Here is a 13,226-nt window from a genome sequence, read left to right on the forward strand (position 1 = left end):
AAGCCATGCCTCTATCAGAATTTAATACCTGCCAACCACTCCTATTCTTCATGGGTCTACATCTGGGTAAGCTACTTTTTCCTGAGCTGTCCCATCCTCAAGCATACCAGCTACTCTGACATCATTGTTCCAGCACATGAATTCACCATTGGAGATGACCTCACCCCAGATGGAAATGACACAACCCAAGAGGAGGAAAAGGGAAATAATGCACCCCAACCTTGATGGACATCAGGAATTTCTTCTATGGTGACTGTTGACCTCAAGACCAAGTTGCCAAAACGCCTCTAGTTGAACGACCCTAAGGATTCTATAGGATCTATTGTTCCAAAACAGCTAAGTACTTGCCTCACAAATGTTTTCTCTGTCAAATGCTTGCAAAACTCTAAGTCCTCTGCTGATTGCCTGGCAAAACTAAACATCATTTTACCTTATGGCAAGCCTAATAATGCATAGCTGACCTTTGAACAACACACGTTTGAACTACATGAGTCCGCTTATACATGGATTTTTAAATAAGTATAATACTATAAATGTGTCTTCTCTTATAATTTTTAATAACTTTCTTTTCTCTAGCTTATTTTATTTTAAAAATATAGTATGGGAGGAGCCAAGATGGCGGAACAGCATGGAAGGTTTTTTTTTGTTTTTTTTTGTTTTCTTGTTTTCTTGTTTTTGCATCTTGAGTCTATGAAATACAACCAGATCAACACTAAACCATCCCGCATACCTAGAAAACTGATTTGAGGATTAACACAACAATCTGCACAACCTGAACCACAGAACTCAGCAGATATGTGGCACAGAGAGGTGAACTGAGGGAGAGAGAAGCCATGGAGGGCAGGGAGATGTTTTTGCTTGTGGAGAGAGGACAGAGATGAGGAGGCTACAGGAAAAAAAAACTGCCCTCCCCCCCCCAAAAAAAAGCAGCACAAAAGAAAGTGGAAAAGTGGAAATAGCTGTAGGTACTGAACTAAAAAGGGACAAAGGAGAGGGTTTAAATTCCGTTAAGACTCTATAAACAGGGGGTATGCAAAGTCTGAAACTTCACAGCTTAATACCTGGTCGTACTCTGGTAGGAAGGACAAATCCCCAGGAGCAGAGTGAGGTCCAGGCAGTCCTCAGGCCACACAGGGAGAGGCGGTTTCACTGCTGGGAAGATATTTGGTAAAGGCTGTGCAGCCACCCCACAGGCAAAGGTCCCAGCAGACCCCAGAGAATAAACATATTTGCTGGTGCTGGAACAAGGTCCTTAAGGGTGAAGCCTGGTGCCAGATGTGTGTTGTGATTTTCCATAATCCCTGAAATGCTGCTGTTACATGATTGCATGAACTTTTTCTGAGAAGGCTGGTACCCAGCCACAGGGCATTGGTAACAGCACGGTCCTGCGAACATTCCTGGGTGCAGTCAGCACCTGGCCACTGCTCAGTGAGAACATGCCCCAGAAGATCTGAGCAGATCAAAGCGGCCATCCCTAAGAAGTGAGGGGTTTGGAAACACAGCCACATCTGGGATAAAACTCAGGAGGAGGTGCAGTCTGGTAACCTGATGGTTTGGTCATGGACTGTAAAAGCAGGGAGTAAATGGAAGACAGAGAGAAAGATGGATGCGTGATTGCTGATAGGAGAGAAAAGAGTTCTGATACTAGAGGCTGGGTAGCTGGGGATGCCGTTTTCACCCCTCCCACACATGCACATACACACCTAAAAGCACCATAAAAATCCACTGCAATAAACTAAGCAGCGCCATCTAGTGGACAATGGAGCCATTATACTAAGCCCCTCCCAACTGGGCCAGCCTTTGTCTTGAGGAACACTTCATGACTCTCCACCTACTTAGATTATGGACTAAAAAGTGCTTCATTCTTTGACTTCTAGGGGAAAACTATCTAATTTCAATTGTATTTCAGCCTGTTTGCTTGTCCATCTATTCAATTTTCTTTTTTTTTCTTTTTCGTTTCTTTTCTTTTTTTTGAATACAGAAAGAGAAAAAAAATATTTTTATTTTCAATTTTCATTAAAAATATTTTTCATTAATTTTTGCAGTATTTTTTATTTTTTTGTAAATTTTTCAAAATGTATTTACTTCCATCATTTCCTTTAATTCTATTCCACTGTATCCAGTTTTTCCATTTTGTCAAATTTCAAACTTCCCCCCCTTTTTTTCTCTATCTATCAAGCTCCTTTCAACAACCAGACCAAAACACACCTAGGATCTAAAATCATTTATTTGATTTGTGTGTGTGTGTTTTTAACTTTTTAATTTTAATTTTTTTTACCTCATTAATTCCTTTTCTTCCTTCAAAATGATGAAATTAAGGAATTCACCCCAAAAGAAAGAGGAGGAAGAAACGATAGCCAGGGACTTAATTAACACAGATACAACAAGAGGTCTGAACCAGAAATTAGGATCACAATAATAAGAATACTAGCTGGTGTTGAAAATAGATCAGAATCCCTTTCTGCAGAGATAAAAGAAGTAAAAGCTAGTCAAGATGAAATTAAAAATGCTATAACCTAGCTGCAATCTCAAATAGGTGCCACAACGGAAAGGATGGATGAGGCAGAACAGTGAATCAGTGATATAAGGACAAACTTATGGAGAATAAAGAAGCAAAAAAAAAAAAAAAAAAAAAAAGAGACTAAGGAAAAAGCACAATTTAAGAATTTCTCTAATTCTTTATTGTCTAGATTAACATTATTTGTTAATTAACAACAAATAATCATGTTGTTCATTAAAAAGGAACAAGATCAGGGGAGGAGCCAAGATGGCAGAACAGCATGGAAGTTCTTTGTGTGTCTCGCATCCAGGAAATACAGCCAGACCAACACTAAACCATCCTACACACCTAGAAAACTGATTGGAAGATTAACACAACAGTCTGCACAACCTGAACCACAGAATTCAGCAGATACGAGGCATGGAGAGCTGAACTTGGGGAACAAGAAGCTGCAGAAGGTAGGGATCCCCTTTTGTGGGTGGGGAGAGGATGGAGACCGGGGCGGGGGGAGCATATGGGAAAAGCACCCCTTGCCAAAAACAGCTGGAGAGAAAATGGAAAATTGGAAACAGCCGTAGGGACTAAACTAAAAAGGGAGAAAGGAGAAAGGAGATGGTTTAAATTCCATTAAGACTGTAAACAAGGGGAAAACAAAGGCTGCAACTCCGCAGCTGGATACCTGACAGTGCTTTGGTAGGAAAGGAACAGAGTGGAGTCCAAGAGGTTCTCAGGCCACACAGGGAAAATTGGTTGCACTGCTGGAAGGACATTTGGTAGAGACTGTTGAAGCCACCGGGTCCCAGCAGACCCTGGAAAGCAGCCACATTTGCTGGTGCTGGGGCAAGGTCATTGAGGGTGAAGCCTGGTGCCAGATGCGTGTTGCGATTTTCCATAATCCCTGAAACGCTGATGCTACACTGTCTCAGGAACTTTTTTGGGGGTGGGCTGCCACCTGGCCACAGTCTCGGAGCACCGGCAACAGCAGGGTCCAGTGGGCCTTCCTGGGTGCAGCAGACATTCGGCCATTGCTCATTCAGCCATTGCTTGGTGAGACCCTCCCACAGAGGGGCAGAACTGGTTAAAGCCGCAGTCCTTCCAAAGTAAGGGCCAGGGAAAACAGCAGTATCTGACAAAAAACTTGGGAGAGAGGTACTGTCTGGGGCCTGGTCACAGTGAAAAAGTGGGGAATGGACGACAGCTGAAGACAGAGGACCGGTGTGCGATTGCTGATCCAGGAGAACAGATTGGGTGGGTGGGTAGCACCATTTTCACCACTCCTGTGCATGTGCATGCCCTCAGATGAGCACTGCAAAAATCCAGCCCAGTAGGCTAGCAGGGCCATCTTGTAGAGAGCAGAGCAGTTACACTCAGCCCTGCCCAACTGGGCCAACTTTGCTCTTCAAGAACACAAGCCTCACTGCCAGCTTAATTTATGAACTATAAAGAGCTACATGGACTGACCTCTATGAGAAAATGAAGCAATTTCAGTCTTACTTCTGCTAGCAGGTTCATCTATTCAATTTTTTTCTTTCTTTCTCTTTTTTCTTTTTCTCTTCTAAAATTCTTTTCTCTTTCTTGAATACAGAAAGAGAAAAACCTCATTTTTATTTTCAGTTTTTATTAAATATATATTTTTAATTTCTATTACTATATTTTTTATTTTTGTGTAAAGTTTTTCAAATTCTACTTCCAACATTTTATTTTAGTCTACTTCAGTGTACTCAACTTTTCAAATTTTCAAACAATTTCCTTTTTTTCTTTCTTTTTCTTTCTTTTTTCAAATTTTCAAACAATTTCCTTTTTTTTCTTTCTTTTTTCTTTCTCATTTATTTTTTTTCTTGAATGCAGAAAGAGAAAAACTTCATTTTTACTTTAAATTTCTTTAAAAATATTTTATTTAATTTTAATTACCATATGTTTTGCTTTTATGTAAAGTTTTTCAAATTCTTACTCCCATCATTTTATTTTAGTCTACTACAGTGTATTCACTTTTTCAAATTTAAAAACGATTTCTTTTTCTTTTCTTTTCTTTTCGTATCTTTTTTCTCTTTTTTGTTTCTTTTCCTTTTCTTAAATACAGAAAAAGAAAAAATCATATTTCACTTAATTTTTATTAAAAATATTTTTCTTTCATTTTTTTCTACTATATTCTCTACTTTTGTGTATATTTTTTCAAATTCTATTTTACCCACATCTCCTCATTTTAGTCTACTTTAGTGTATTTATTTTTTCAAATTCTCAAAAGATTTTCTTTTTTTTCTCCTCCCCCCTTTTTTATTCTATAATCTGTGAAACCACTTTCAACAACCAGAGAAAAACACACCTAGGATCTAGCATCATCTATTGGATTTTTGTGTGTGTGTGTTTTTAAGTTTCAATTTTAATATTTTTTAATTTTAATTTTTTTGCATTTCAACGTCTCTACTTAATTCCTTTTCTCACTTCAAAATGACAAAACAAAGGAAGTCACCCCAAAAAAAGAGCACAAAGACTACAGCAAGGGATTTAAACCACACAGACACAAGCAAGATGTCTGAACCAGAATTTAGAATCATGATAATAAGAATACTACCTGGAGTCGAAAATAGATTAAAATCCCTTTCTGCAGAGATAAAAGAAGCAAAAATAGAATGAAATTAAAAATGCTATAACTGAGCCACAATCACGGATGGATGCAGCAGCGGCAAGGATTGACGAAGCAGAACAGAGAATCAGCGATATAGAGGACAAACTTATAGAGAATAATGAAGCAGAAAAAAAGAGGGAGATTAAGACCAAAGAGCACGATTTAAGAATTAGAGAAATCAGGGACTCATTAAAAAGGAACATGAGAATCATAGGGGTCCCAGCGGAGGAAGAAAGAGAAATAGGGGTAGAAGGGTTATGTGAGCAAATCATAGTGAAAACTTTCCTAACCTGGGGAAAGACACAGACATCAAAATCCAGGAAACACAGAGGACTCCCATTAGATTCAACAAAAACCAACTATCAACAAGAAATATCATAGTCAAATTTACAAAATACTCAGGCAAGGACAGAATCATGAAAGCAGAGAGGGAAAATAAGTGCCTAACCTACAAGGGAAGACATATCAGGTTTGCAGCAGACCTATCCACAGAAACTTGGCAGGCCAGAAAGGAGTGGTGGATAATATTTAGCGTGCTGAATCAGAAAAATATGCAGCCAAGAATTCTTTATCCAGGAAGGCTGTCATTCAAAATAGAAGGAGAGAGAAAAAGTTTCCCAGACAAAGAAAAATTAAAGGAGTTTGTGACCACTAAACCAGCCCTGCGGGTTAAAACCAGCAATTTAAAACCAGAAATTTTAAGGGGGACTCTCTGAGGGGAGAAAAGATGAAAATATACAGCAACACAAGATTAGAAAGGACCAGAGAGCACCACCAGAAACTCCAACTCTACAAGCAACATAATGGCAATAAATTCATATCTTTCAGTACTCACTCTAAACGTAAATTGACTCAAAGCTCCAATTAAGACATAGGTAACAGAATGGATAAGAAAACAAGATCCATCTATATGCTGTTTACAAGAGACCCACTTTAGACCTAAAGACACCTACAGATTGAAAATAAGGGGATGTAGAACCATCTATAATGCTAATGGTCAACAAAAGAAAGCCAAAGTAGCCATAGTTATATCAGACAATCTAGACTTTAAAATAAAGACTGTATCAAGAGATGCAGAAGGGCGTTATATCATAATCAAGGGGTCTATAGACCAAGAAGACCTAACAATTGTAAACATTTTTGCACCAAATATGAGAGCACCCAAGTATATAAATCCATTAATCAAAAACTTAAAGAAACTCAATAGTAATACCATAATAGCAGGAGACTTCAACACCCCATTCACAGCAATGGACAGATCATCTAATCAAAACATCAACAAGGAAACAATGGCTTTGAATGACGCATTGGACCATATGGACTTAACAGATATATTCAGAACATTTCATCCTAAAGCAGTAGAATATACATTCTTCTCCAGTGCACATGGAACGTTCTCCAGAATACACCATATACTGGGACACAAATCAGCCCTAAGTAAGTAAAAAAGATCGAGATCATACCGTGCATATTTTCAGACCACAATCCTATGAAACTCGAAATCAACCACCACAAGAAAAATTTTAGAAAGGTAACAAATACTTGCAGAATGAAGAACATCCTACTAAAGAAAGAATGGGCTAACCAAGCAGTTAAACAAGAAATTAAAAAGTATATGGAAGTCAATGAAAAATGATGACACCACAACCCAAAACCTCTGGAACACAGCAAACATGGTCATAAGAAGAAAATATATAGCAATCCAGGCTTTCCTAAAGAAGGAAGAAAGATCTCAGATACACAACCTAACCTTACACCTTAAGTAGCTGGAGAAAGAACAGCAAATAAAACCCAAAACCAGCAGAAGACAGGAAATAATAAAGACTAGAGCAGAAATTAATGGTATCAAAACCAAAAACACAGTAGAACAGATCAATGAAACCAGAAGCTGGTTCTTTGAAAGAATTAACAAAATTGATAAACCACTAGCCAGTTTGATCAAGAAGAAAAAGGAAAGGACCCAAATAAGTAAAATCAAGAATGAAAGAGGAGAGATCACAACCAACACAACAGAAATGAAAACAATAATAAGAGAATATCCTGAGTAATTATATGCCAATAAAATGGGCAATCTTAAAGAAATGGACAAATTCCTAGAAACATACACACTAGTAAACTGAAACAGGAAGAAATAGAAAATTTGAACATACCCATAAACTGTTAGGAAATCAAATTAATAATCAAAAATATGCCAAAAAACAAGAGTCCAGGGCCAGATGGCTTTCCAGAGGAATTCTACCAAACATTTAGGGTTAGAAGGGTTAACACCTATTCTCTTAAAACCGTTTCAAAAAATAGAAATGGAAGGAAAACTTCCAAACTCTTTCTATGAAGCAAGCATTACCCTGATTCCAAAACCAGACAGAGACCCCACTAAAAAGGAGAACTATAGACCAATTTCCCTGATGAACATGGATTCAAAAATCCTCAACAAGATATTAGCCAACCGGATCCAACAATACATTAAAAATATTATTCACCACGATGAAGTGGGATTTATACCTGGGATGCAGGACTGGTTCAATATCCGCAAAACAATTAACGTGATTCATCAGATCAGTAAAAGAAAGGACAAGAACCATATGATCCTCTCAATAGATATAGAGAAAGTATTTGACAAAATACAGCATCCTTTCTTGATAAAAACCCTCAAGAAAGTAGGGATAGAAGGAGCATAACTCAAGATGATAAAAGCCATATATGAGCGACCCACCGCTAATACCATCCTCAATGGGGAAAAACTGAGAGCTTTCCCCCTAAGGTCAGGAACAAGACAGGGATGCCCACTCTCGCCACTGTTATTCAACATAGTATTGGAAGTCTTAGCCTCTGCAATCAGACAACACAAAGAAATAAAAGGCATCCAAATTGGCCAGGAGGAGGTGAAACTTTTACTCTTGGCAGATGACATGATACTCTATATGGAAAACCCAAAAAATTCCATGAAAAAACTGCTAGAACTGATTCATGAATTCATCAGGATGTAAAATCAATGCATAGAAATCGGTTGCATTCCTATACACAACAATGAAGTGACAGAAAGAGAAATCAAGGAATCAATCCCATTTACAATTGCACCAAAAACCATAAAATACCTAGGAATAAATCTAACCAAAGAGGTGAAAAATCTATACACTGAAAACTATAGAAAGCTGATGAAAGAAATTGAAGAAGACACAAAGAAATGGTAAAAGATTCCATGCTCCTGCATAGGAAGAACAAATATCATTAAAATGTCGATACTACCCAAAGCAATCTACATATTCAATGGAATCCTTATCAAAGTAACACCAGCATTCTTCACAGAGCTAGAACAAATAATCCTGAAATTTGTATGGAACCAGAAGAGATCCTGAATAGCCAAAGCGATCTTGAAAAAAACAAAAAACAAAAAACCTAAGTAGGTGGCATCATAATCCCAGACTTCAAGCTATACTACAAAGCTGTAATCATCAAGACAGTATGGTACTGGCACAAGAACAGACACTCAGATCAATGGGATATAACAGAGAACCCAGAAATGGACCCACAAATGTATGGCCAACTAATCTTTGACAAAGCAGGAAAGAATATCCAATGAAATTAAGACAGTCTCTTCAGCAAGTGGTGCTGGGAAAACTGGACAATGACATGCAGAAGAATGAACCTGGACCACTTTCTTACACCATACAAAAAAATAAACTCAAAATGGATGAAAGACCTCAATGTAAGACAGGAAGCCATCAGAATCCTCGAGGAGAAAGCAGGCAAAAACCTCTTTGATCTTGCCCGCAGCAATGTCTTACTCAACACGTCTCCAGAGACAAGGGAAACAAAAGCAAAAATGAACTATTGGGACCTCATCAAAATAAAAAAACTTCTGCACAGCAAAGGAAACCATCAGCAAAACTAAAAGGCAACTGACAGAATGGGAGAAGATATTTGCAAATGACATATCAGATAAAGGGTTAGTATCAAAATCTATAAAGAACTTATCAAACTCAACACCCAAAAAAACAATCCAGTGAAGAAATGGGCAAAAGACATGAGTAGACACTTGTCCAAAGAAGACATCCAGAGGGCCAACCAACACATGAAAAAATGCTCCACATCACTCATCATCAGGGAAATACAAATCAAAACCACAATGAGATACAAACTTACACCTGCCAGCATGGCTAACATTAACACCTCAGGCAACAACAGATGTTGGTGAGGATGCGGGGAAAGGGAACTCTTTTGCATTGTTAGTGGCAATGCAAGCTGGTGCAGCCACTCTGGAAAACAGTATGGAGGTTCCTCAAATAACTAAAAATAGAACTACCCTACGACCCAGCAATTGCACTACTAGGCATTTATCCAAGGAATGAAGGTGTGTGTTTCAAAGGGACACATGCACCCCTATGTTTTTAGCAGTACTATCAACAATAGCCAAAGTATGGAAAGAGCCCAAATGTCCATCAATGGATGAATGGATAAAGAAAATGTGGTATACATATACAATGGAGTATTACTCAGCAATCAAAAAGAATGAAATCTTGCCATTTGCAACTACGTGGATGGAACTGGAGGGTATTATGCTAAGTGAAATTAGTCAGTCAGAGAAAGACAAAAATCATATGACTTCACCCATATGAGGACTTTAAGAGACAAAACAGATGAACATAAGGGAAGGGAAACAAAAATAATATAAAAACAGAGGGGGGACAAAACAAAGAGACTCATAAATATGGAGAACAAAGTGAGGGTTGCTGGAGTGGTTGTGGTAGGGGAGATGGGCTAAATGGGTAAGGGATATTAAGGAATCTACTGAAACAATTGTTGCACTATATGCTAAGTAATTTGGATGTAAATTTTAAAAAATAAAAGATGAAGTTAAATCCCCCCCCCAAAAAAAAAATTCCCAAACAAAAATTAAACGACTTTGTGACCACTAAACCAGCCCTGCAAGAGATTTTAAGGGGGACTCTCTGAGGGAAGAAAAGACAAAAAAAAAAAAAAGACCAAAAGCAGCAAAGACTACAAAGGACCAGAGAACATTACCAGAAACTCCACTCTACAGACAACACAATAGCAATAAATTCATATCTTTCAATACTTACTCTAAACATCAATGGATCAATGCTCCAATCAAAATACATAAGGTAACAAAATGGTACCATCTATATGCTGTTTACAAGAGATCCATTTTAGACCTAAGGACACCTTCAGATTGAAAATATGGAAATGGAAAACCATCCATCATACTAACGGTCGACAAAAGAAAGCCAAAGTAGCCATATTTATATCAGACAATCTAGACTTTAAAATAAAGGCTACAACCAGAGATGAATAAGGGCATTATATCATTGTTAAAGGGTCTATCCACCAAGAAGACCTAGCAATCATAAACATTTATGCCCCAAACATGAAAGAACCCAAATATATAAATCAATCACAAACATAAAGAAACTCATTGGTAATAATACCACAATGGTAGGGAACTTGAATACCCCACTTACAACAATGTACTGATCATCTAAACAGGAAATCAACAAGGTAACAATGGCTTTGAATGACACACTGGGCTGGATGGACATAACAGATATATTCAGACATATCATCCTAAAGCAGCAGAATATACATTCTTCTCCCAAGCACATGGAATGTTCTCCAGAATAGATCACATACTGGGACACAAATCAGCCCGCAACAATACAAAAAGATTAAGATCATACTCAGCATAGTTTCAGACCAGAATTCTATGAAACTCCAAATCAACCACAAGAAAAAAATTTATAAAGATAACAAATATTGGAGACTAAAGAACATCCTGCCAAAGAATTAATGGGCTCACCAAGAAGTTAAAGAGGAAATTAAAAAGTACATGTAAGCCAATGAGAATGATAACACGACAGCCCAAAACCTCTGGGACACAACAAAGGGGGTCACAAAAGGGAAGTATATGGCAATCCAGGCCTTCCTAAAGAAAGAAGAAAGGTCTCAGATACACAACCTAACCTTACAGCTTAAAGAACTGGAAAAGAACAGCAAATAAAACCCAAAACCAGCAGAAGACAGGAGATAATAAAGATTAGAGCAGAAATCAATGTTATCAAAACCAAAAAACAAAACAAAACAAAACAAAACAAAACTAACAGTAGAACAGATCAAAGAAACCAGGAGCTGGTTCTTTGAAAGAGTTAACAAAATCGATAAGCCCCTAGCTAGTTTGATCAAAAATAAAAAGGAAAGTATCCAAATAAATAAAATCAAGAATGAAAGAAGAGAGATCACAACCAACACAGCAGAAATACAAACAATAATAAAGAATATTATGAGCAGTTATACGCCAATAAAATGGTCAATCTGGAAGAAATGGACAAATTCCTAGAAACATACATACTGCCAGCACTGAAAAAGGAAGAAATAGAAAATTTGAACAGACCCATAACTGGTAAAGAAATCAAATTAGTAATCAAAAGTCTCTCAAAAAAACTAGAGTCCAGGGTCATATGGCTTTCCAGGGGAATTCTTCCAAACATTTAAGGAAGAGTTAACACCTATTCTCTTGAAGCTGTTCAAAAAAAAAAAAAAAAAAAGAAATGGAAGGAAAACTTCCAAACTCATCCTATGAGGCCAGCATTACCTTGATTCCAAAACCAGACAAAGATCCCACTAAAAAGAACTATAGTCCAATTTCCCTGATGAACATGGATGCAAAAATCCTCAGCAAGGTATCAGCCAACTGGTTCCAACAATACATCAAAAAATATACATATATTCACCACGACCAAATGGGATTTATACCTGGGATGCAGGGCTGGTTCAACATCCACAAAACAATCAATGTGGTACATCACATCAATAAAAGAAAGGACAAGAAGCACAAAATCCTCTCCATAGATGCAGAGAAAACATTTGACAAAATACAGCAACTGTTCTTGATAAAAACCCTCAAGAAAGTAGGGATAGAGGGATCATGCTTCAAGACCATGAAAGCTATATATGAAAGACCCACTGCTAATATCATCCTCAATGGGGAAAAACTGAGAGTTTCCCCCCTAAGGTCAGGAACAAGACAGGGATGTCCACTCTTGCCACTGTTATTCAACATAGTATTGGAAGTCTCAGTAATCAGGCAACACAAAGAACTATAAGGCATCCAAATCGGTCGGGAAGAGGTCAAATTTCACTCTGCAGATGACATGGTACTCTATATGGAAAACCCAAAAGATTACACCAAACAACTGCTAGAACTGATTCATGAATTCAGCAAAGTTGCAGGGTATAAAATCAATGCACAGAAATCGGTTGCATTCCTATAAACCAATAATGAAGCAACAGAATGAGAAATCAAGGAACCGATCCCATTTACAATTGCACCAAAAACAATAAAATACCTAGGAATAAATCTAATCAAAGAGGTGAAAAATGTATACACTGAAAAATATAGAAGGCTTTTGAAAGAACTGGAATAAGTCACAAAGAAATGGAAAAACATTTCATGCTCTTAGATAGGAAGAGCAAATATTGTTAAAATGCCCATACTACCCAAAGCAATATACATATTCAATGCAATACCTATCAAACTAACACCAGCATTCTTCACAGAGCCATATAAAACAATTCTAAAATTTGTATGGAATCACAAAAGACCCTGAGTAGCCAAAGTGATGTTGAAAAAGAAAACCAAAGCAGGAGGGATCACAATCCCAGAATTATCCTCTACTACAAAGCTGTAATCCTCAAGATAGTATGGTATTGGCACAAAAACAGACACATAGATCAATGGAATAAAATAGGGAACCCAGAACTAGACCCACAAGTGTATGGTCAACTAATCTTTGACAAAGAAGGAAAGAGTATCCAATGGAAAACAGAGAGTCTCTTTAGCAAATGGTGCTGGGAGAACTGGACAGCTACATGCAGAAGAATAAAACTGGAGCACTTTCTTACACTATACATCAAAATTAACTCAAAATGGATGAAAGACCTAAATGTGAGACAGGAAACCACAAAAACTATAGAGGAGAAAACAGGCAACAACATCTTTGACCTCACCAAGAAGTTAAAGAGCACACAGCAATTTCTTGCTCAGCAGGTTTCCAAAGGCAAGGGAATTAAAAGCAAAAATGAACT

Source organism: Acinonyx jubatus, chromosome B3 (genome assembly GCF_027475565.1).
Source record: "Acinonyx jubatus isolate Ajub_Pintada_27869175 chromosome B3, VMU_Ajub_asm_v1.0, whole genome shotgun sequence".
In the NCBI taxonomy this organism is placed as follows: Eukaryota; Metazoa; Chordata; class Mammalia; order Carnivora; family Felidae; genus Acinonyx; species Acinonyx jubatus.